Source organism: Bubalus kerabau, chromosome 1 (genome assembly GCF_029407905.1).
Source record: "Bubalus kerabau isolate K-KA32 ecotype Philippines breed swamp buffalo chromosome 1, PCC_UOA_SB_1v2, whole genome shotgun sequence".
Lineage (NCBI taxonomy): Eukaryota > Metazoa > Chordata > Mammalia > Artiodactyla > Bovidae > Bubalus > Bubalus kerabau.
In genome coordinates, this window is record NC_073624.1 from 160506287 (window position 1) to 160532695 (window position 26409).

At 38.0% G+C, this 26409-nt stretch overlaps 1 protein-coding gene across 4 annotated transcripts in view; it reads left to right on the forward strand.

Annotated features, from left to right (window-relative positions):
• The window catches only part of NRG3 (neuregulin 3), a 1228440-nt gene that overhangs the window by 461766 nt on the left and 740265 nt on the right, over nucleotides 1-26409 (forward strand). The window lies entirely within an intron of this gene.

The window sequence follows — 26409 nt, forward strand, 5'->3', positions numbered from 1 at the left end:
AAGGCCTTAGAAAGCATCACTACCAACAAAGCTAGTGGAGGTGATGGAATTCCAGCTGAGTTATTTCAAATCCTGAAAGATGATGCTGTGAAAGTGCTGCACTCAATATGCAGCAAATTTGGAAAACTCAGCAGTGGCCACAGGACTTGAAAAGGTCAGTTTTCATTCCAATCCCAGAGAAAGGCAATGCCAAAGAATGCTCAAACTACCACACAATTGCACTCATCTCACATGCTAGTAAAGTAATGCTCAAAAATCTCCAAGCCAGGCTTCAGCAATATGTGAACCGAGAACTTCCTGATGTTCAAGTTGGTTTTAGAAAAGGCAGAAGAATGAGAGATCAAATTGCCAACATCTGCTGGATCATGGAAAAAGCAAGAGAGTTCCAGAAAAACATCTATTTCTGCTTTATTGACTATGCCAAAGCCTTTGACTGTGTGGATCACAATAAACTGTGGAAATTTCTGAAAGAGATGGGAATACCAAACCACCTGACCTGTCTCTTGAGAAACCTGTATGCAGGTCAGGAAGCAACAGTTAGAACTGAACATGGAACAACAGACTGGTTTCAAATAGGAAAAGGAGTATGTCAAGCCTGTGTATATTGTAACCCTACTTAATTAACTTCTATGCAGAGTACATCATGAGAAACGCTGGGCTGGATGAGGTACAAGCTGGAATCAAGATTGCTGGGAGAAATATCAATAACCTCAGATATGCAGATGACACCACCCTTATGGCAGAAGGTGAAGAGGAACTAAAAAGCCTTTGATGAAAGTGAAAGTGGAGAGTAAAAAAGTTGGCTTAAAGCTCAACATTCAGAAAACAAAGATCATGGCGTCTGGTCCCATCACTTCGTGGGAAATAGATGGGGAAACAGTGGAAACAGTGTCAGATTTTATTTTTTGGGGCTCCAACCTCACTGCAGATGGTGACTGCAGCCATGAAATTAAAAGACGCTTACTCCTTGGAAGGAAAGTTATGACCAACCTAGATAGCATTTTGAAAAGCAGAGGCATTACTTTGCCAACAAATGTCCGTCTAGTCAAGGCTATGGTTTTTCCAGTGGTCATGTATGGATGTGAGAGTTGGACTGTGAAGAAGGCTGAGTGCCGAAGAATTGATGCTTTTGAACTGTGGTGTTGGAGAAGACTCTTGAGATTCCCTCGGACTGCAAGGAGATCCAACCAGTCCATTCTGAAGGAGATCAGCCCTGGGATTTCTTTGGAGGGAATGATGCTGAAGCTGAAACTCCAGTACTTTGGCCACCTCATGCGAAGAGTTGACTTATTGGAAAAGACTCTGATGCTAGGGGGTTTTGGGTGCAGGAGGAGAAGGGGATGATAGAGGATGTGATGGCTGGATGGCATCACTGACTCGATGGATGTGAGTCTGAGTGAACTCCGGGAGTTGGTGATGGACAGGGAGGCCTGACGTGCTGTGATTCATGGGGTCGCAAAGAGTCGGACACGACTGAGCGACTGCACTGAACTGAACTGAACTGAGGTGGTATAATCTACATTGAAAAAACCATTCTACCTTCTTTGTCGAGATTGGATTAGAGGGCTCGCTCAGTGGATGCAGGTAAACCAAGTCAAATACTATTGAAATTGTCCAGATGAGAGACATTCATAGATGGGCTGAATTTGGTGGAGGGAAGTAGATGCTGTGAGCTATTACTAGAGGATAAATTAACAGAACATGAAGAGTGAAAGTTGAGGAAGTGTTCTTCAGCATCAGGCAGAAGATGAACATCAATATTGTTTAGAATAGGAACATCAACCAGTAGAGAGGAAGGATAACATTTTAACATAATGAGAGTCACGTTAACAATTCTTTCTATTTAGTGGAAAGGAGAATACAGGATGTCCAAGAGTATTTTCCCTTATTCTGTCTACAGTTATCCATGAAAATGTCCCCAAACATTTCTGACCTTTCAGCTTGATGAAATAATGCACATGAAAATTCTTTTTAATATATATGTGTATAAGTATACATATGTATTGGATTGGATTACATAAATACACATGGTTATAACATACATTATAGCACATATATGCTATTTATTGCATTTATATATTAATATGTATACTATTGCACTTATTTATTATGTGTATTTTTGTCTTTCTTTCCTTCAAGAAGATTGTAGTCTGGCAAGTGTTCAGCCAATAATCATTCCGGCACTAAGAAAAAATCTGGAATCTATTTCCTAAATCTATTTCTTAACTATCTAAAAGTGAAGCATTAGTGATTTGATGCTTCTTATTTTTAAGTCAAATGGATCATAGCCATGTTAATATATGGCTTTTAAAGTCTATTGAATATGAGTTCATCCTTATATGTGGCATGTTTAATATTTATAATTTTGCTAGGTTCCTTGTTGAATTCTCACCTTTGCCTAACCTTGGTGATATTTATAAAATGAGGTTAAAATCCACTAAGAAGGAATATAAAAAGAAAGTCCCAAATTTGTATTTAGCTTTTGATACTCATCGTTAGGGTATGCAAATGGATAATAAGCCTTGTCAGCCAGGATCTGTGATCAGTGTCTTTCCAACTCTACTGTTGGAATTGCTTTCTCTTCCCTTTTAAGATACTAAAACCACAAAGTATTTCTATGGTGTAGGCAAAATGCCCCATCTACCTAAGGAAACAAGGCTAACTCTAAGGATATTGTCTAGTGGGTGTACTAAAAAATATTGTCTTTACTTGAGTTTTAGGATGCTGTGAGAAGGAAATACTGAGACAGAGTGAGAGATATGTGGATTCTTTCTTCTGATATCCAGGCATCTACTGGGGATGTGGGAGAGGCCTTAGATAAGGAAGGGCTCAGATGGACTTCTCAAAGATACTGTAAACAGGCTTCTCAGAATTACCTGGGTAGGATCACCGCAAAGATGCCCAAGTGGATGAGAGTGACCATCATCATGCAGATGGAGGCTTCCTTGGTTTTGCTGAGCCTTGAGGCGAGTTGAGATCCAGTGGCAAGTCATATGACCTAATGATGGCAACCCCACTGTGAAGACTGAGTTTAAATCAATGGCTAGATTCTAGGTAAATGACCTGGCAATTAAGACTTAAATGAAGCCTGAGACCATGAAGACCAAAGGGCTGACACTCCCTAGCATTATAATAATAGAAGTAATTGCTGATATTTATTGAGTATTATTCTAAGCACTTTGCGTGTATTTTGTAACTTAATCCTTATTTCACATAATACCTATGAGTTAATTACTTATAAGATCTTCAGTTTACAGATGGGGAAACTGAGTACAGAAAGGGTATGTAACTTTCTTGGCATTATACATCTAATGAAGAGCCAGGATTTGATGTAGACAGTCTAGTCCACCATTGTTTAGTCACTGAGTTGTGTATGACTCTTTGCGACCCCATGGACTGCCAGCTACCAGGCTCATCTGTCCATGGGATTTTCCAGGCAAGAATACTGGAGTGGGTTGCCATTCCTTTCTCCAGGTCTAGTCCATAGATAATGCTATACCCGCTGTGCGTGAGCAAGTCACCAGAGGCTACAGCAAAGAGGCCAGGATAATTTAAAATGGCCAAACATATCAGGGCTCCAAATCTGGCTCTCCACCTGCTTGTTTTTTTGTAAATGTTTTATTGGAATGCAGTTGTGATCATTTGTTTATGTACCATCAGTGACTGCTTTGGTCAGTGGCTACTTTGATGTGATAACACCAGAGCTGTGGCAGGGACCATATGGCATGCAAGACCTTAAATATTCTCAATCTGGCCATTAGCAGAAAAAGTTTGCCAACCCCTGAAGTGAACAAAAGGTATTCAAAATTCCAACCTGAGGGCATTCAAGAAGTGATATGGATTGAAGGAAATCTCCCAACTACATGAGGATAAAAAAAAAATACCCGTCTTTAATGCCTATCTGTATTCTGTTTTAGCTGAAAAAGCAGAATGGAGCATTTTACTGAAGAAAAACCCTGTGTTGCCTAAAAATACTCTTTATTTATTGGCCTGACCTAAACTATAAATTATAAACCAGATTAAGACATTTAGTCAGGGGCTCTGGAAGAATGCCAGATAGTTACATACAAATAAAGAAGTCTACACATGTTAGTTTGGGGTTTAATAGATATTAGAAGTTACTATTCAGTTTTTTGTTAGTAAAAAGTCTTTTTTCCAAGATACCTACTAAGTATTTATGGGTAAAATGGAATGGTTCTTGTATTTACCTTAAATGCTATAGAAGAAAAAAAATGCATGGAGTATGGGGGAAAATATCCAGATTAATGACAGTTGTTGAAGCTAAGTGATGAATATAAGAGTGTTTCTTATACCATTTTTTTTTACTTTTGTTTGTTTGAAAATTTTCATAATAAAATTTTACAAAATTACTAAAGTTATTAAAGCAGATCCCATATTTTCTCATGAGCTGAATGCATCATACGGTTCTCATGATATTTTCCCCTTATTTTCTTTGCCCTATCAGTAAAATAATGATAAATTGACTGGAAGCATCAATAGGAAAAGAGAGGAGAAGAAAACTGTTGGGCAATTAGAAATTATCTGACAACTTTGTTTTGTCCTGCTTGGCATCACTGCCTGTGTGAACTCAAGTATCAGAGTGGCAAACTGCACAGAAGGGTCACAAATGAACACCTGATTCCCTCCCTGATTCTCCAGTTTCCCCAGTGGATAATGAAACGTTTGGGCTTCACATCAGCTCCTCTAAAAGGCAAGAAGATACACTCTGACTTAACAAACAGCTTTTGAAGAAATTTTCCTGTTATTAAAAAGGGGAGGTAAATATGCATAAAATAACTTTTATAGAAATTAATTTGAATATTAAATTTCATCAGCTTAGTAACTGTGTTGAGTTTTAACAATCATATCTAACACCTGTTAAAAACAAGGTTTCAGTATGTCAATCAAACTGACAACGCTGGAAAAAGAATCACAAAACTTTTCTTTAATGTGCTCCTCCACCCATTCCTGACACTATAATTTTCATTTTGATTTCAAGTTTGATCCCCAAATTATATATATTCCTGCCTTCTTAATTTTTGCATATTTTAAAATATATAATCTGTGTTTTTATATTTGAAGGAAATAAGGTTAATTTCTGTTTTGAGTAATGACTGAGTTCCCTGTACCAGGAATTATTACAGGCATTGACAGAAGTAGCAAGAAACATAGAGGAGTCCTGCTTTTTCCAACTTTACGTTCTAGACTTTTAAAATCATTATGTTTAATTCATCTACACCCTAACATATTTTTTTCTACTAACTCTACACATTCTGAAAGAAGGAAGTTAAAATGCTCTCTATAATTATATATCTTGTTACAGTCCCCTTGAAACTTTATTTTTGAAATCTACTACATTAAGTTTCTATTAGTAGTAGTAGTAGTCAGTTCAGTCGCTCAGTCGTGTCCGACTCTTTGCAACCCCATGGACTGTAGCACCCCAGGCCTCCCTGTCCATCACCAGCTCCTGGAGCTTACTCAAACATGCGTTCATCAAGTCGGTGATGCCATTCAACCGTCTCACCCTCTGTTATCCCCTTCTCCTCCTGCCTTAAATCTTTTCCAGCGTCAGGGTCTTTTCTAATGAGTCAATTCTTTGCATCAGGTGGCCAAAGTATTGGAGCTTCAGCTTCAGCATGAGTCCTTCCAATGAATATTCAGGACTGATTTCCTTTAGGGTGGACTGGTTGGATCTCCTTGCAGTCCAAGGGACTCTCAAGAGTCTTCTCCAACACAACACTTCAAAAGCATCAATTCTTTGGTGCTCAGCTTTCTTTATAGTCCAACTCTCACATCCATACATGACTACTGGAAAAACCGTAACTTTGACTAGACAAACCTTTGTTGGCAGAATAATGTCTCTGCATTTTAATATGCTGTCTAGGTTGGTCATAGCTTTTCTTCCAAGGAGCAAGCGTCTTTTAATTACATGGCTGCAGTTACCATCTGCAGTGAGTTTGGAGCCCAACAAAATAAAGTCTGTCACTGTTTCCATTGTTTCCCCATCTATTTGCCGTGAAGTGATGGGAATGGATGCCATGATCTTAGTATTTTTGAATGTTGAGTTTTAAGCCTACTTTTTCACTCTCCTCTTTCACTTTCATCAAGAGTCTGTTTAGTTCTTCACTTTCTGCCATAAGGGTGTCATCTGCATATCTGAGGTTATTGATATTTCTCCCGATAATCTTGGATTCCAGTTTGTGCTTCATCCAGCCTGGCTTTCACATGATGTACTCTGCATATAATAGCATACAACTCTGCCCCTCTAACTTCCCTGGTGGCTCAGATGGTAAAGCGTCTGCCTACAATGTGGGATGCTTGGGTTCGATCCCTGGGTTGGGAAGATCCCCTAGAGGAGGAAATGGCAACCCACTCCAGTACCCATGCCTGGAAAATCTCATGGACAGAGGAGCCTGGTAGGCTACAGTCCATGGGGTCACAAAGAGTTGGATACGACTGAGTGACTTCACTCACTCACTCACTCTGCGTATAAATTAAAGAAGCAGGGTGACAGTATACAGCCTTGACATACTCCTTTTCCGATTTGGAACCAGTCTGTTGTTCCATGTCCAGTTCTAACTGTTGCTTCCTGACCTGCATACAGATTTCTCAAGAGGCAGGTCATGTGGTCTGGTATTCCCATCTCTTTCAGAATTTTCCACAGTTTGTTCTGATCCACATAGTCAAAGGCTTTGGCATAGTCAATAAAGCAGAAGTAGATGTTTTTCTGAAACTTTCTTACTTTTTTGATGATCCAGCGGATGTTGGTAATTTGATCTCTGGGTCCTCTGCCTTTTCTAAATCCAGCTTGAACATCTGGAAGTTCATGGTTCACATACTATTGAAGCCTGGCTTGCAGAATTTTAAGCATTACTTTACTAGCTTGTGAGATAAGTGCGATTGTGTGGTAGTTTGTGCATCTTTGGCATTGCCTTTCTTTCAGATTGGAATGAGAACTGTCCTTTTTCAGTCCTGTGGCCATTGCTGAGATTTCCAAATTTGCTGGCATATTGAGTGCAGCGCTTTAACAGCATCATCATATTAGTAGTAGTAATGGTAGTAATTGTTTGCCTTTATTTCTATTAATGTACCAGTTTATCCTGATCGGTAGTTGTAAGCTTAAATCTCACCTTGTCTAATGTTCATATTGACAGTTTTATTATTACTAGTATTAATTAAAAGTATCACTATTATTGTTATTAATTTGGGGATTTGCTTTTGCCTGCCATCTTGTTGCCCACCTTCTAGTATTTGCACCTATTGATGATGACATGTTTATTGTTTTTTTTTCTTTTTTTTTTTGGCAGGGGAGGTGTGTGTAAATAGCATATGCTTGAGCCTCTTTTATAATCCTATCTAATACATTATCCTTTAATGTGAAAATTGACTTCACTTACCCTGAGTGTGATAATATGTATTATTTATTCTTTCCATGTTTATGTTTGCTGTTTATTTTACTTTTTATATTTTGTTTATTTTTATCCTTTTTTCTTTTCTTAAAAAAATTGTCATTATTTACTTCTTTTTCCCATTTGATCATTTAGGAGTTCTATTTTGTAACTCCATTAAAGGTTACTTTCTGCAGAAGAAAATGTCGGTGTTGTACTTTAAATGATGACTTTATATATGTGTTAGTATACTGTATTGGTGTTTTTCTTTCTGGCTTACTTCACTCTGTATAATAGGCTCCAGTTTCATCCATCTCATTAGAACTGATTCAAATGTATTCTTTTTAATGGCTGAATAATACTCCATTGTGTATATGTACCACAGCTTTCTTATCCATTCATCTGCTGATGGACATCTAGGTTGCTTCCATGTCCTGGCTATTATAAACAGTGCTGCGATGAACATTGGGGTACTCGTGTCTCTTTCCCTTCTGGTTTCCTCAGTGTGTATGCCCAGCAGTGGGATTGCTGGATCATAAGGCATGTCTATTTCCAGTTTTTTAAGGAATCTCCACACTGTTCTCCATAGTGGCTGTACTAGTTTGCATTCCCACCAACAGTGTAAGAGGGTTCCCTTTTCTCCACACCCTCTCCAGCATTTATTACTTGTAGACTTTTGGATTGCAGCCATTCTGAACGCATATATATGGAATTTAGAAAGATGGTAACAATAACCCTGTGTACGAGACAGCAAAAGAGACACTGATGTATAGAACAGTCCTATGGACTCTGTGGGAGAGGGAGAGGGTGGGAAGATTTGGGAGAATGGCATTGAAACATGTAAAATATCATGTATGAAATGAGTTGCCAGTCCAGGTTCGATGCACGATACTGGATGCTTGGGGCTGGTGCACTGGGACGACCCAGAGGGATGGAATGGGGAGGGAGGAGGGAAGAGGGTTCAGAATGGGGAACACATGTATACCTGTGGTGGATTCATTTTGATATTTGGCAAATCTAATACAGTTATGTAAAGTTTAAAAATAAAATAAAATTAAAAAAATAAAAAATAAAACGTGCGGGTCTGCGCTACCACTGCGGGTCTGCGCTCCTACTGTGTTTCATCTCTCCTACTGAAATCCTGTCCTTCCACCTATGTTACTACGTATAAAAAAAAAATAAATAAAAATAAATGATGACTTTATTATAACCCACACCTATTTTACTAGTGTTGTTTACACAAGAAAGAAAAAGTTATTGCAAGAAAATTTATACCATATTTACAGCTACACGTGGCTATTTATATTCAATTAATTAAAATTAAAAACTCTATTTCTCAGTTCCACTTGTCACATTTCAATTTATCAAGAGTCACATGTGGCTTCTTGTTGTTGTTTAGCCGCTAAGTTGTGTCTGACTCTTTTGCAACCTCATGGACTGTAACCCAACAGGCTCCACTGTCCATGGGATTTCCCAGGCAAGACTACTGGAGAGTATTGCCATTTCCTTCTCCAGGGGATCTTCCCAACCCAGGTACAGAGCCCGCGTCTCCTGCATCAGCAGGGAGATTCTTTACTACTGAGCCACTAGGGAAGCCCTGTTTGTGATTAGTGGCTAGCATACTGGAGACTGCAAATTTAGAGAACCACAGAAAATTCTACTAGATAAAAATGGTTAATGGATTATGTATATATTTTCTATACTGCTTATACACATTTTGAATTATATATAATAAGTTTGTTGAGGTTATTTTTAGGTTAAATATTAAAATTGATATATGAATTCAATTTTCTAACTCAAACATAAAAAGAGCAAAACAGCTATACACCACCAACCAGCTAAAATAACATCAGTGTCTTAAGTGAAGGGTTATTTAAAAATAAATCGTTTTAGTTAAGTCAGGATGTCCCAGGAGAGCTTCTTGCAAACAAACTAGCCAAGATTCAATTTCATGATGAAAAGATTTCGAGTAAGTTTAAATCTGACAAGAAAGGATCTTTGCCCCAATGTGCCTAATGTATATAGACTTAATGTCCTTAAGATATCTGACTTGTAAATAGTCTGAAGCTTTTGCCATTATCTCAATAACGGATTGTGACTGACTTAAGGCAATGTATTCTCAAAGCACTTGTGTCAACAGTCTTTCTGTTTTTTTAAGGTTATTCATTAACTTTCAATGAAACATATGGCCTTTGGGTTCAGCCACAGTTTTATCTGAGGTTGAATCAAATAATTTGGAGACTCAACATTTTATTTTACTTTACTAGAATTAACAATCAAACATATATTTCTCTACCATATGACATGAGTAAGATGTATACTGGACTGTATTTTCTTCATCATGACACTATCAAGGCACTACTATTTTCTCCCATACTTAATAAAATACACCTTAGAATAATTCTAATTTTTCTTACCATATATACACACACACACATACACATGCACAGAAGGACAGGTAATCTACCATGGTCCTCTCTTATCCTCTCCAATTCATCTGATGACTAATCATTATAATTTATTTGGAGTCTCATATCATACCTTGAATATTGTTATCAGATAGGGCATATGACTTACAATTTTCTATGTCATTCCAATATTCTTTGTAATGTCAAAATTAGGAAAGCATTTTAACACTCTTCAATGGGAGAGGCATACAAATGTACTGTCTCCACTTGTAAATATTTAGTATTTGCTATTACAAGCAACAAAGTAATGATTAACATTGTCCTTTCTCATGTGGTCATGAGTGTCTATGATACATTTCCAGAAATAGCACTGTGGCATTGGTAAAGTTGTAGTGTCTTTGTTTTGTTAGATAGTGCCAAATTGTTTTCCAGGGTTTCTACCCACAATCAGACCTCCTTCTGTAAATGTATGGAAATACCTGTCTTTCCATAGCTTTAAAAATAGACTACATTGTCAAACTTCTTTGGGATTTATTTTCTGTGCTATATTGTTCAGGTCCTGAAATGACTGTTATAAACTGTTCTCTAAAACTAATTTGAAAAGAATTATTTTATATTCTAGCACAATTTAAATACTGCTAGGATTATGTCTTTTAAAGATCTGATAGAAGTCTGCCGTGAAAACAAACTTCTGAGCCTGTTACTTTTTGACTGAGGGACATGTTCTTTGCATCTATTTTGTCCATTTAGATTTTGAGTCTTGCTTTAATGACTTTGGTAAGTTATGTTTTCTTAGACTCTTATTCATGTTATCTAGCTTTGCTGATATGAATGTTCTGGTTTTCAATATTATCTTTAAAAAATTGTGCTTTAAATTTGCTCTTTTTTTTCTGACACAAAGTTAGAAAGTTTTGTTTCCCTAGTTGGGAGAGGTCTTTGTCTTTTTATTTGTTCATTAATTTTATACCATATTATATTTTACATTAAATAATACTCTGTGCATTTATGTATTTCGTGTGTTATTATATGGTCAATTTTGTGGCTCTCCTATGAGCACATAAAATTATACTCTTATAGGAAAAATGTTATTTTACACATATAAACACATATATATATATATGCTTGTAAATACATACATATAGTTGTATGCTATATATCAGTAAGATCTGTCATATTTATTATGTTATTTAGACTTTTGATATTTTAATTGTTTACTTGATCACTGAGAGACAAAGTCCAATGTCATTGAGTATTAATAATATGCACAATAATGATATCAATATGAATTTGAATCTTTCATGTTCAAACATATGTACTTTTATGATTAAGTAAGAGATGTGAAATCTTTGGGTCATACTTTATTTCCTTGTTCATACTTTTTACCTTCTAAATTGTTGGTTGTGAAAAAAAACTAAGACTAGTTTTATATTTTCCCTTTTAAAAATTAAGAACAAAATATTTTGTGTAGAGGCAAAGAACTATTAAATCAGTAAGAAATTACAGTACTTTTATCTGGATATTTCACGGTGTGACTACATTAACAAATTTTCTCTGATACTTAGCACTTTCTTTTTTATTTTTGAATTATTTCTTTATTTTAAATATTAAAAAATATATCTGTAATATTTAACTTAGTAAAAAGTTATATCATTGCTTAGGTTTTATCCTTCAGAGATTTGAATTATATATATTGAGTTTTCTTAATTGGTGTTCTATACTTCTCATTTCTCTCTAACCCATTTTAAGTTTGTATTTTCCCCCTGTGTTTCCTTTTATTTTTTTCCTTCAGGAGAGGAAAATACTCTTTTTTCTGTCATAAATTTTAATCTTCTATTTCTTTCTTAACTTTTGCCAGCTCAAATTTTTATTTCATCTTTTTCTGCATTTATACTATCTTTTTTTTTTTTTTTTTTACTAATTTTTATATTTATTCTTTTTGGTTTTTCTTTCATAAGTGTGATTACTTCATATTCATTTTAATTCTGAGCTAAGTATTTGATATTTCATCTGTTTCAGAGCAATAGTTCTTTCTTATGAGTGAATGCATTTTGTTGTTATTTTTGAGTTTGTTTTTCTTATAATATCTTGAGCTCAACTTGGCTTAAGAGGGTACTTCCCCATGTTCCCATCTCTTATTCGAAATGAGAAGTGTAGTTTCGAACTTTGAGAGAGCCTCTTATTTTCAAGAAGGGCATTTTTATTTGGATCTTAGAGAATTTTCTGCTTCTGGGCTCTTTGATGTATCTCATGTCTTTGGTTTGATCTCAGCTACTTATGCAAGCCCTTGTTTATATTTTTGAATTGAATATTATAACCTAATGTCCCTGAACATGGAGTTTGTATGTTGTATATTTTATAGTTAATTCATTACAATTATGAGAAGAAATAGAGGCACAATTGTGACATATATAGCTGTATTCATATCAATATATTTTCCTTTTTATTGTTAGTTCATGCATTAATCAATTACTCTCAGAAGCTATAATTTATTAGGATCTCTCTTGATTATTTCACTTGGCTCATTTTCTCTGGCTCCAGGATTTCTTATATGTGCTAGCAGTTCTTTTTATCTACTCACTGGGACTCAGGTTGAGGTCTGTAGTACATTAATTTGGAGCCATGTCATGAATGGTAGGAAGTTCTGTAGTCCTGTAGCAAAAGCATGGTGTCAGTTCTCTACTTAAAATATAGTAAAGAAAAAAAAAAAATACAGCTTTTTTTTTTTTTTTCCTTATCTTTGAGAAATTCCAGACCCTGGTCTAGACAGGACTCATTACTGGTTCATCTCTCCCTCAGCTGTTCAGGAGCTAGAGGAATCAGACCCACTCCTGTGAACTTACATGACCCCTTTTTTCTGGAATCCATACTGTTCTGCAGGTCATGTACTTGCCAGGATCCACAACTACTGTCCTCCCCTGGATCCTCTCAAGATCTCATCAGGCTCAGAGTAGTGAAACTCCTGTGGTTGTTCTGGATTTTAGAATCCTTTCAATGTCTGAGGCTTCACCAGCACCTTCCAAAGTTGTCTGGGTTTTTGCTGGGGGTAAAGGAGCTCCCAGATACATTTAAGCCACCATATCCCATTTTTCCCCAGTGCTGCCTGTGAATAGGTTTTGTACATGTTTTTATGAGATTGACAAACTAGGGAAAAATGAATTGGTAAAAGGGTTTAAAATATCTCTTTATGTTTATAAGCTGCCATGGGTAAAACTTTAAAAGAAAACATCTCCCACGTTGCCACTTGCTGTATTCCAAGGTCTTTTAGTTGAATTGAAGGTGACAGTGGTTCATTTCACAAATTGAATTAAAAATGAATTGTGAGAAGTCCTTGAAGAAGCCTACAGTGATTGGATAATGGTTTCTGTTGCCCTATAGGGTCCAGGTTTGAGCATCTGGGAGAATTCAGGTTTCTATATGCAAGCTGTCCTGCTGCAGAGAAGGAAGATAGGAAATGGTCTGACTTCCAAGGAAACATTCTGTATTCAAAGTCATGGGCCAAGGGAGGTCAGTAAGAAAAGGGGGGGCTAAATAATTTACCAAAACAAAGGGAAAAACAGGTGGCATTCATTAGGAGTAGAAACATGGAAACGTCTATTGAAAGTGTCAGAGAGGTAAGTGCCAAGGGTGGAGGTTTGAACATGTAAGTTGAAGGGGTCCTAAGGTGCCAGCACATAATTTCAGCACCTTTCAACACAAATTGTTCTCTTTTGAGCTTTGGTTAATAATCATCATTATTGCATTTATCTATCTATCTGTCTATATTGGTGAATACCATGGTAGATAATTCCCCTTCTTGCTATAACTTCCTTTTCAGTCCTTCGTTATATCTCCTGAACAATTGCCATTGCCCCTTCACTAGCATCTTTGGAAGCCTCCAATTTCTCCTACAGATCCAGCCCTCCTCAGTCAGAGTAATCTTTTCATATGAGAGTGACCTCCGATTCTGAGAATGACATTGCTGGAATATCATTCATCTCCTTCATTTTTATACTTTCTCTTTTGTGTGTAGAAGGCCAGGGCAGGCACCAAAACAGTGATGTTACTTGGACTATGTTCCCTGAGTAAGTCAAAGAGGCGAATTATGGATTTTTTTCTATCAGGCAGACCCAGATTGAATGATGTTCATTTCTGGGTTTATGCCTATTATCTGTCAAATAATGAATACCCCCCAAATGTTACTGTGCTATTATGCTGTGGGGATAGAAGAATTCTCTACAACATAAAACTATTTTTATACAGCTATCAAAGTAGTCTGGAGATTTCAACTTTCATTCAAATAAAATTGAAAGAAAATGAATAACATTGAGACAACTGAGCGCAAAAGAATATTATATTTTCCAAAATATACACATCAACCACTTGAGGCTATTTTATGTGAAAGGGCCATAAGGGTAGCTGAGTTGAATATGCCAGTAATTTCTTTCAGTCATCTTTTTTTCCACTTGCAAAGGACTGTATGAAGTGTATCCAGGGAAGGCTACGTTTTTGGACAGAGGCAGAATACAAAAACGGGAAAAGATGTTCATTCTTTGACCAACAATAAAAATGATCATTCATTTTCTACTCCTCCCTCACTTAGGATCTAGATAAGAAAGAATTAATTTCAGGAAATTTTAAGTCTCAGACAAGCATCAACACTAGAATTTAGCTAGTACAGATATCAAGTGTGGGGACACTTCTGTGTTCCTTTCCCTAAAGATGGTCCAAATATGGGTGACATTTCTTTCTAATTCCTTCCCTGACCACTGCTCAGATGTTACTCTATGAGATGTCTGGTAGGAACGAGTGTGGTATCTTCAAGGAAGTGAGATCATCTGACTTTATTATATGAATTTGAAGTGGGGTCTCATTGTTTAAGGCAATTATTTCATCAGATAGCCATCCTTTTAAATTTGTATTTATTTTGTTTTTGGCTGTGCTGGGTCTTTGGTGCTGTGTATGGGTTTTCTCTAGCTGCAGAGAGTGGCAGGGGCCATTCTTTGTTGTGGTGCACGCTAGGCTCATGAGCTGAGTTGCTCTGAGGTATGTGGGATCCTCCTGGACCAGGAATCAAACCCGTGTCTCCTGCATTGGCAGGGGTATTCCCAACCACTGGACCACCAGGTAGGTCCTGGATAGCCATAATTTTAACTTAACTGTTCCCTCATGGCATAATGAAGTGACCTCTTGGCTTTCTCTCTTCTGCATGTGTACAGAGTGGAGACAGATCAAGTAAATAGCTGTGAAATGATAGCATTTTCATGATGGATATAGCACTCTTTGGCTGTGCCCCCAAATGGGTATTATTATTATTTTTATTACCATTAAAACAAACAAACAAACTGAAGGATATGCACACGCAAGGCCAAGTTGACTCAGAAAAGTAGATGAACAAGTGTGGACTTGCTACTCAAGTTATCAGAAATTTACCAAGTACTTTCCATGTGCCAGGTATTAGGTATACCCTTCTCTTATTTAATACTCACACCAAATCTATGCAGGTGGTACTATCATTTCCAGTTGCTGTCATGTTTTATAGACAGGAAACTAAGGCATGAGGAAGTTAATCATCTTATCCACAATCATTCAAGGAGTCGACAGGAGACCTGGCATTTGTCATGGTGATCATAATCTCCTTGATGGTCTGAAATCAGTTTTATAGGTTCTATTCCGGACACCTCATCATGATTACAGGACATTCTGATTGTCTTGTTTGGAACAAATATTTATAGCCTCTCTGTGAAATTAGGTTGGTAAAACATATATAGGTGAGGAGTCAGTGATGTTACATGTATAAAATGGCAAGGTAGGAAAAATGACTTACCTATTTATTTCTAACATTCTGATACTGATATCAAAAAGAGATGGAAGACAAGAAAATACAGAGTTTTGGGGACGTAAGATGCCCAGTTTTTTTTAACTATTAAAAAAATTATTTATTTATTTGGCTGCACAGTGTCTTAATTGCAGCAATGGGATCTAGTTCCCTGACCAGGGATTGAACCTGGGCCCTCTGCATTGGGAGCATGCAGTCTTAGCCACTGGACCACCAGGGAGATCCTGGTTCTTTTGATCCTACCAAAGTTTGTGTCATTGGGTGTATCACTCTCAACTTTCTGGGATTTAATTTCCTCAACTATAAAATGATGAGTTTGGATTTGACTCTCTCTCTTGCAGACTGTATATGTGTGTGTGTATATTTATCCAAGTTGAAATAATAGGTGCCCACAAATTGTTGTTTATCCATGCATCATCAGCATAATGGAATTTCCTTACCATGTATATGGTCCCTATTTTAAAAGATATGTATGTATTTATGAAGTTTTAATGTAACAGAGCTCATTAAAAATAAAAGCAGTGAGAATTCTGTTATTAGCCATATGTGAGGTCTGTTAAAAGTAGATGCCTGGTGAGCCAAAGCGCTCCCTGCTCTGAGCACTTCTGAAACTTGCTTTCTGAGCCTCTGTGGAGCCCGGGGCACAGTTGGTCATGCACCGGTTAGTGGATACCAGAGGTCATCTTCATCTCTGAGGAATGATTTGAATGTTCAAAGTGGCCTAAAGTAAAGTGAGCATGGTAGTCAATATGGGAAAAATCACATTTAGTCAAAAGCCAGCTGTGCCCAGCTGGTAATGAGATTTGCTTTTCTTATCTGGATCAGATGTTGAAGTTGGAAGGAAATGAAAAGGCAGGGGCTGCTCCTGGAGGAATGGTGCCTCTTAATGTGACACCTTTGAACACTGACATTATTTTGGATACATGAATGGATTCTGTTGAACATGTATGGTTATTTACTTTATAGTCATATCTCTGTATCATAAACAAAGCAATCATAGTTACGACTTTTACCATTGTGTCCCTAGAGGTGGTAGGAGGAGTGAGGGAGATCTGGGCATAGAATAATTATAACCTTCTACAGGAAATTCGCTCAGTTGTGTCTGAATCTTTGTGACCCTGTGGGCTGTAGCCCACTAAGCTCTGCCCATGGAATTCTCCAGGGAAGAAAAATGGAGTGGGTAGCCATTCCTTTCTCCAAGGGATCTTCCTGACCCAGGGATCAAACCCGGGTCTCCTGCATTGCAGGAGATTTCTTTACCCTGGTGGCTCAGAGAGTAAAGACTTGCCTGCAGTGCAAGAGACCTGGGTTTGATTCCTGGGTCAGGAAGATCCCCTGGAGACAGGAATGGCTACCCACTCCAGTATTATTTCCTGGAGAATCCCATAGACAGAGGAGCCTGACGGGCTACTGTCCCTGGGGTCACAAAGAGTTGGACATAACTGAGTGACTAACACTTTCACAAGAAGTTCAGTATTGGCCCCCAAGCAATGATGATTGCAGCCATGAAATTAAAAGACACTTACTCCTTGGAAGGAAAGTTATGACCAACCTAGATAGCATATTCAAAAGCAGGGACATTATTTTGCCAACAAAGGTCCATCTAGTCAAGGCTATGGTTTTTCCAGTGGTCATGTATGGATGTGAGATTTGGACTGTGAAGAAAGCTGAGCATCAAAGAACTGATGCTTTTAAACTGTGGTGTTGGAGAAAACTCTTGCGAGTCCCTTGGACTGCAAGGAGATCCAACCAGTCCATCTTAAAGGAGATCACTCCTGGATGTTCACTGGAAGGACTGATGCTGAAGCTGAAACTCTAATACTTTGGCCACCTCATGCAAAGAGTTGACTCATTGGAAAAGACCCTGATGCTGGGAGGGATTGGGGGCAGGAGAAGAAGGGGACGACAGAGGATGAGATGGCTAGATGGCATCACCGACTCGAAGGACATTAGTCTAAGTGAACTCTGGGAGTTGGTGATGGACAGGGAGGCCTGGTGTGCTGTGATTCATAGGGTCGCAAAGAGCCGGACACGACTGAGTGACTGAACTGAACTGAACTGAATGATGATATTAATATAAGAACCTGGAGCCATTTTGGGGATATGTACTCAGAGGCCTTTCCTTCTGTCTCCATCTGGTTAAAATATCTCAGCTCCAATGAGAAGAACACACTGCACTTTTACATGAAAGACATTTAAGAGGAAATTATTTAAAATATTATTAAGAACTTAGAAGGTTGTTCAACATACCTCTATGATTATCATAAAACTATAGAGATTAATTTGCTACTTTTATAACTAAAGCAGTGTGGAGGCCTTTGTAATGGAAATAACTGTATTAGCAGTCATAAAATTATAAGTAAATAGTGTGTTTTGTCTCCCAGAGTATTTTGTGAGGTAATATGAAAGCCAGTTCTGTTGAAAATCCAACTGGGAAGTAAAAAGTTAGCTGACCTGGATTCTAAACCAAACTCAACTGCTGTTTTTTTGTTTTTTAATTTTTTTAAATTTCATTTTATTTTTAAACTTTACAAAATTGTATTAGTTTTGCCAAATATCAAAATGAATCTGCCACAGGTATACATGTGTTCCCCATCCTGAACCCTCCTTCCTCCTTCCTCCCCATACCATCCCTCTGGGTCGTCCCAGTGCACTAGCCCCAAGCATCCAGTATCATGCATCGAACCTGGACTGGCAACTCGTTTCATACATGATATTATACATGTTTCAATGCCATTCTCCCAAATCTTCCCACCCTCTCCCTCTCCCACAGAGGTCATAAAACTGTTCTATACATCAGTGTCTCTTTTGCTGTCTCGTACGCAGGGTTATTGTTACCATCTTTCTAAATTCCATATATATGCATTAGTATACTGTATTGGTGTTTTTCTTTCTGGCTTACTTCATTCTGTATAATAGGCTCCAGTTTCATCCACCTCATCAGCAGATGAATGGATAAGAAAGCTATGGTACATATACACAATGGAGTATTACTCAGCCATTAAAAGGAATACATTTGAATCAGTTCTAATCAGTTCAACTGCTGTTTTTAGATGAACAAATATTTATTGCCTTGATGGCCCTTTTTCTTTCTCTTGCTGAAATGAAGGGGTTGTACTAGGAGTCTACTTTATGATTCACTCTGGGCCCCTGACTAGCTTGTATTGTAAGTACAGCCCTCCCTCAGCCACACTTCCCTCATCTGCTTTATTTCATCTGAAATAAATGGGATAAGATTTCATTTCATCAGAAGTTTCATCTCCTCAAAAGGAAAATGTTGAAACCTCTGCCCAATTTCACTTACATACTTGTCTCTCTTGTCTTGTGTCTCTCTTGGCACTTTCATCCTTCTTCAGCAGAGTTGTCAGCTCAGTTTGCTACAATTTCAGCCAAAGCAGAGCTGAATTTACCTATGGAAATTGTTTTCATGATGAGCAAGGGAACTTAATCCAGATAAAACAATGGAATGGATTCCTGGATCCTTGCTCAGCATCGTTGGAAGTAATTGTTAGCCTTCAATCAATTTTATCTTGGCTCTAACCCATGTGTGTGGCCTGAGGTCATTTTTTGCTAGTTTCCTTACCTTTCTCATTAGTTGGCGGTGACCTCTCATTGTCATCACCTTCTGGAAATCAAAATGTTTTGTTTCTGAGATAACATTCCTATGCATCCCAGAAAGGTAAAAGGTATAGAATGTGTGCGCTGTCTTTTCCTTATACCCTGTAGGTTGTGTAATCCAAGTAAGGTTAGAAACAGATTTCAAACTCAGTATATCTAAGGCAGAACAGATTTTTTTTTTTTCTGCAACAGACTTGAATTTCCTGTTTCAGGAATACAGCAATAATCCAGTTTGCCAAACCAGAGATTTGGAAAGTATGTTATTTTCCTCACCTAAAAGTCAGATCCAGAAGAGAAAAAAAACAAAGAAAAACCTACCTCTTTTTTTTTTTTTTTTTTTTTTTGGTTGTTCTGTCCTCCATACCTAGAAAAGTATCTGATATACAGTTAGCATTAGATATTTGGTGAGTTGACAAATAAATTAATATTCCTCTAGATCATGACATCTGATGACCATGAATTGTTGTTAGTTACCTTTCTTGTTACCCAGCAAATCCTTCCTTCCTCTCACTCTTTGTCTGCTCACCTGGTTCTGCTCTTTATTATCTCTTGTACTGTGTGCTGTGCTCAGTTGCTCAGTCATGTCCAACTCTTCTCAACCCCAAGGACTGTAGCCTGCCAGGCTCCTCTGTCCATAGAATTTCCCAGGCAAGAATACTGGAGTGAGTTGCCATTCCCTCCTCCAGGGGATCTTCCTAGGGATTGAATCCACATCTCTTTCATTGCAGGAGAGTTCTTTACCACTAATTTTCTCCTCAGTCTCTTACTTCTGATTTCTTTTGGTCAATAGACTCTCCACACTGATTCTAGAATGTTTGATTTAATAAAAACATATAGTCGTTTGTGGCATTACAGGTGGTTTTTGTTTTTATAGTTGATTTTCCATAATTCTCGTGATTTATGTATGTAAATGGCATCAACAGAAGAAAGAAAAGAGGTTTTAGGATTGTCATTTTTCATTTCCCTTTAAAATTCCTGTTTAAAGTTTGTATTTATTTATTTATTCTTGGCTGTACCGCATCTTTGTTGCTGTGTGTGGGCTTTCTTTAGGTGCAGTGAGTGGGGGCTTCTCTCTTCTTTCACTGCACGAGCTTCTCATTGCAGTGCTTCCTTTGTTGCAGAGCATGGGCTGGAGGCATGCAGGCTTCAGTAGCTGTGGCCCACAGGCTTAGTTGCTCCGCAAAATGTTGGATCTTCCCAGGCCAGAGAAATGACCCACGCATTGGCAGATGGATTCTTAACCACTGGACCACCAGGGGAGTCCCATTCTCCCATTCTATAAAAATCTTAATAATGTCTTAAAGTAAAAGTGTTAGTCACTCAGTCATGGTTGACTCTTTGCAACCCCATGGATTGTAGCCCATCAGGCTCCTCTGTCCATGAAATTCTCCAGGAAAGAATACTGGAGTGGGTAGACATTCCCTTCTCCAGGGGATCTTTCTGACCCAGGGATCAAACCCGGGTCTCCTGAATTGCAGATTCTTTACCATCTGAGCCACCAGGAGAGTCAATAATATCTTTTGATCCTTGCTATAAAATCTAGACTCAACATGGCATGAAAGATTGTTTGTGGCCCAACTCCCTTGCATCCACCTGCCTTAGAATTTATATTCTGTCTCTGATAGCTTCTCACACATGAGCCCCCTCTTCCCAACCTTCATACATTTGCAATTAGTGAGCTCTGCCTTCTCGGTCTTTTTGGCAGGTTCACTGTTCTTTCAATACCCTGCTCAAATGTCATTGCTTTCCCCACTATTGTGTCTGCTTAGTGCCCACAGCAAAGAACACAGTGTATTGTAACAGAATTGGCCTGTTTACTTCACAAACAGAAAGTGAACATCTTGAAAGCGGGGCAATATCGTTTGTCTTTCAACTTCAGTTTTCAGCTGAGTGGCAACTCAATATTTGTTGAATGAGTGAAAAATTTAGCAAACAACAATATCATTCCTCTTGGGGAAAGTAACTCCTAAAGGATGCCTTTATAAACACAGCTTTTTTTCTTGGGTGGAAAAACAGACCTCTCACACATGTTTATTTTGGTTTAATACCAGAAAGGATATGTTACTGTGAGAACAAAAACAACAAAAAAAATCCATCAAATATTGTTATAGGAAACATCTCTTACTGTAGCCCAGCGGTGTGCATTGCTACTTGAGAATAGTGTTTCTAAATGTTTTGTAAAATTGCAGCATCTGAAAGAGAGGCCTGGGACTGCGGAGCTTGCAGTGCTGAGCCTGTGGGGCTGGCGGCTGCAGGGAGTCCCCTCGGTCACATCGTTCCCATCTGTATAGGCAGCAGCAGGTGGAACCGGAGCCGTTCGGTCTGTGGATTAGTCAATCGCTTTTTCTAAAGACTCTGAGAGGCAAGCTTATTACATTTTGTCTTCAGATCCTTATATGAAAATACCACTGTGGATAATGAGGCTGTTGTATGCATAATTTAACTTTAGGAAGCCTAAATTCCCTGCAAGGCAAATTGGTACCTAGAGGCATGCAATTTGCAATGGGATTTCAAGCCCTCCTCCCGTCTATTGTCCCTGGTGTGGTGTTGCTTCTCTCCTAAATTATTTTCCTTTGTTCTTCAAATGCCAGGTTCAGAGACTGTAACCAGATTACCAGGGTCTCCGTAATGAAAAGTGGCTTTAGAAACCCCGCAGTGCCTGCTTTGACCAGAGCAGAGCCTAGTCCCAGCACTCACGGACAGTTTGCACCATGAATAGGCTCCTTTGCCTGCTGCCTACCTCCTGGAGAGGGTGAGGACTAGCCGTGCCTGCCTGTGTCCAGAATGGGCAGCGCTGATCCTCCATGGCTGACTTCACAGATCAATCTGTCAATCTGTTTAGAGACAGACGGCTAGAGAACTGTCTGTCTGAGTTGCCTCGGGAAGAATTTGGCATCTTGGCTGAATCTTCTAGTGACAGACTGCTTTGCTCTTCTCTGGGCTAGAGAAGGTGGCCGTGCTGGCATGGGTACTGATTCCATTTTTCAAAGCCTTGAAAGTAAAGTTTTGTGTAAATGGATCGAGGGCTCAGGAGAACAATCTGCTGATTGTCTTCTGATATTTCATTTCTCATCCGATGGGCAGTGTCTATTGTGCCGACAATGCATAGAGCTCACATGTTGGTAAAGTCTAGCTCTTCAGAAATGATTTCTCCCAGGTAACATGTTTTTATTTTACTAAGATAAACCTTGGAGTTTGTCAATATGTTCACTATAACATTTTTGGATAATTTTGGTATTTGCTGACCAGGCCAGTTCACAGATAACTGGAAAACTTCATGGTGCTTAAGCACAGAACCTTAGTCATTTCCAATGTCAACTAGGAACCAAAGAGAAGAGAGAGAAGGAATGAGGGAAAAAAGAGGAAAAGAAAGGCTAGACAGAGAGATGGGATTTTAGCTCGGTGATAAAACTGGAGATCAATTTCAGATCAATTTGTAAATCAGGAGATCTAAACCAGGCTTAGGTTTGATTGACTATTAAGCTGGGGGAGCTAGAACAAGTCATTGCTTCAGTCTTTAAAATAAATACATTGGACTGCACCATTTATTACCTCTTTGAAATCTAACATTCAGGAAGCCTTTAATTTGTCCTCTAAACCAGGTAATTGTGATTATTTTCTTAGCTGGTGGGAATGTGTATATTGGCCACAAACAGGATAGCATGTCCTTGGCAGAGAGAGATCCAAGGTCCCTGCAGTCCCCAAATCAGCTATCATTCTTTGAGTTTTTACTATGCCATAGAAACTACATCAAGATCCTTAAATACATTGTCTTTGGTATTCCTTAAAACTATGAAGTGGTTGTTATTTCCCTTCTTTTATAGTTTAGGAAATAACAAATTAACTGGCTTCAGCTCCTTCAGGTGAGAAATGGGAGAGTTGGAATTTGAATGTAGAACCTGTATCTTGAGTTCTGCTTTATTCTGCCTCTATAATATCCTATTTGCCTGCTAGTGATCCCAAAGTTTAGGTCTTGAGAAGATGGAAATCCTCCTGCTGCATTCTTGACTCTTTAATAGGTGTACATTGCTAGCAGACACTGAAATAGAGTATAGTGTGTTATGCTAGGAAGAAAGCATATTTGAATAGCTCACACATGAACACTAATTAAAACAGAGTGGCATCATGCATCAAAAGACAGGATTAGAGAGGCAACAGAGATATGTCCTTGACTGATGATGTAAAACTTTTTCTCAGTCTAGTTAACGTTGCTCTTCTTTTCTTGTCCCGAGACTGACAGTCGTTTCCTTGTTGGGGCAGTCGCTAAGATTCGTTCCTGTTGCTGGATCTCCCAGGGCATCCGAGTGCTCTCTGAGTTGGAGATTAATAGCTTGACAGCACCCATGACAGGTGTGGCAGTGATCTGTTGCTATAGTGGCAAGAAACATTTCAAAAAGATAAAGAATTCCATCATCATATAATATTTTAGCAACACGTATTCTCCTAGCATACTAGACAACCACTTTCATTCTTCTGGAAATGTGAGTTATAAATTGAATTCACTTTTATCATTATGATCTAATGCATATAGTCATAATCCAAATAGGAATGATTTGCCAAGAATCACCTATGTTGTGAAATGAGAAGATGTAGTTATTCAGTGCTCATGATAAGTCAGACATCGTACTGGTTTACAATAAGGATAAAAATACTAGGACTAAAAATTAGAATATTTTCTTCCCATCCTCACACTTCAGCATGACATCCAGATGGGTATGTGGTTGAGCCTAGGAAGGTGAAGAATGTGTAAGCAAGCGCTGTGATTTCAATACAGTTCAAACAATCTGAGATGGAACAAAATCTTGTAGAAAAAAGACAGGAAGATTTGAATATAGGGACCTATATTGTTTAGTTAGTTCTGGCTTTCTAAATGTTTTCATAGGATTTTATTGAAGAAATTGGGTTCTGCATTGGCATTTACATTTGCTTTGCAGACATTTAAAGTTAAGTACGTCCAATATTCTTCGGTGTATATAACTTAATTTATAAATTCAAGACATTCAAGTAAGAAACAACAAGATATTAATTTTTGAAAATCCATATTTTCTACTTATGAAAGCATGTGTTCTGTGACTCAGTGAGGAAGGCAAATATTTTGGTGAATTGCAACCTGTAGAGGAAAGAGAAATGTTGATTATATTTCTTTACTTTTATGTCACAGAGTTGTACACGGTCATTTGCTGATATTTGATATGATAACATTTGCAATGTAGTATGTGCAGAATTGTAGAAATAAAAAGTTATTTTAAAATGTCTCTATTTCCAGTTCCTAAAATAAGCAGTTCCTTCTAGAACACTTTTATTCAGAGTCTTCTGGTTAATATTATAGTGATAATGTATAATAAGAAGCAGGAAAAAAAAGAGTGATATGTCTTCATAATTAAAATAAAATGAGGATCACTGTGGGAAATATTTTCTGGATGCTTTTTGAAGAGTTTATTTTACTCTCAATCTCTAAATTCTGACAGTGTTGCTTTCAATATTTAATGATCTTTGGTTCCAAATACTCTCTATTTAGCATTGTTTATGCAAGCAAGTCCCCACTCCAGTACTCTTGCCTGGAAAATCCCTTGGAAGGAGGAGCCTGGTAGGCTGCAGTCTATGGGGTCGCTGAGGGTCGGACACGGCTGAACGCCTTCACTTTCACTTTTCACTTTCATGCATTGGAGAAGGAAATGGCAACCCACTCCATTGTTCTTGGCTGGAGAATTCCAGGGACGGGGGAGCCTGGTGGGCGGCCATCTATGGGGTCACACAGAGTTGGAAACGACTGAAGTGACTTAGCAGCAGCAGCAGCAGCAAGCATGTGAAGCTTCCCCAGTGCCTCAGTGGTAAAGAATCCACCTGCAATGCAGGACACAGAGGAGTGAAGTCGCTTAGTCCTGTCTGACTCTTTGCAACCCCATAGACTATAGTCTACCAGGTTTCTCTGTCCATGGGATTTTCCAGGCAACAGTAGTAGAGTGGGTTGCCATTTCCTTCTCCAGGGGATCTTCTTGACCCAGGAATCGAACCTGGGTCTCCCACATTGCAGGCAGAGGCTTTACTGTCTGAGCCACCAGGGAAGCCCAGGAGACACATGAGATGTGGGTTCAATCCCTGAGTCATGAAGATCCCCTGGTGGAGGACATGGCATCCCACTTCAGTATTATTGCTGGGAAAATCCCACGGACAGAGGAGCCTGGTGGGCTGTAGTCCATGAAGGTCAGACATGACTGAAACAGCTGAGCACACACACACACACACACACACACACACACACACACATCCAAACGAATACACAATTGACATGATCACTGTTTATCATACTATGATAAAAATAACAATTAAAAATAATATAAATAATTATATTATTTATTAAAAATAATAAAATAACAATTTATGCTTTTTAAAAATCAAAACTGCCTCAAATGGAGGACTCAGATACCAGGAGGCTAGGACCTAAGTAGTGTCAGTTGGGGTGGGACTTAGTCCTAGATTTTGCAATGTTCAATAAATCTTGTAGAGCTGTGCTAAACTTCATTTGGCCATCATGTTATTACACTTTTTTACATATTGTTGGATTAAATTTTCTAAAATATTATTATGCATTTTTGCATCTATGTTTATAAAGAATACTTGTACATATCTTCTCAGTGATGCTTTTGCCTGGTTTTGTTTTTGGGGGAATATTGGCCTCGTAAAATAAGTTCTAGAATGTTCCCTCCTCTTCAATTTTTTTGGACAAGTTTGTATAGAATTGGTATATTTCTTTCTAAAATGTATGGTATAATTGTTTACTGAAGTCATCTGGGATGAAAAATTCTGTAGGCCAGTTTCAACAATTCAATTTATTGATGTAGACAATTTAATAATTAGTTATCTACAGGGTAATTAAAGTTAGCTATTTCTTGAGTTAACTGATAGTTTTTTCCTTTAAATTAATTCACTCATTTAATCAGAGTATTTGATTTTATTGGCATAAAGTTCATAATACATTTACATGTTTCCTTCTGATAGCTGTAGACTCTATAGTGATGTCTTCTCTCTCATTTCTGATATTAGTCATTTTGCATTATCTTTTATCATTTTTCTCCTAATAACTCAAGGTAAGTTAGGAAAATTTATTGATCTTCTTAAATAAACAAGTTTTAGTTTCATTGCTTTTTCTTTCATGTCTTCCTTTTTTCGATTTTATTGA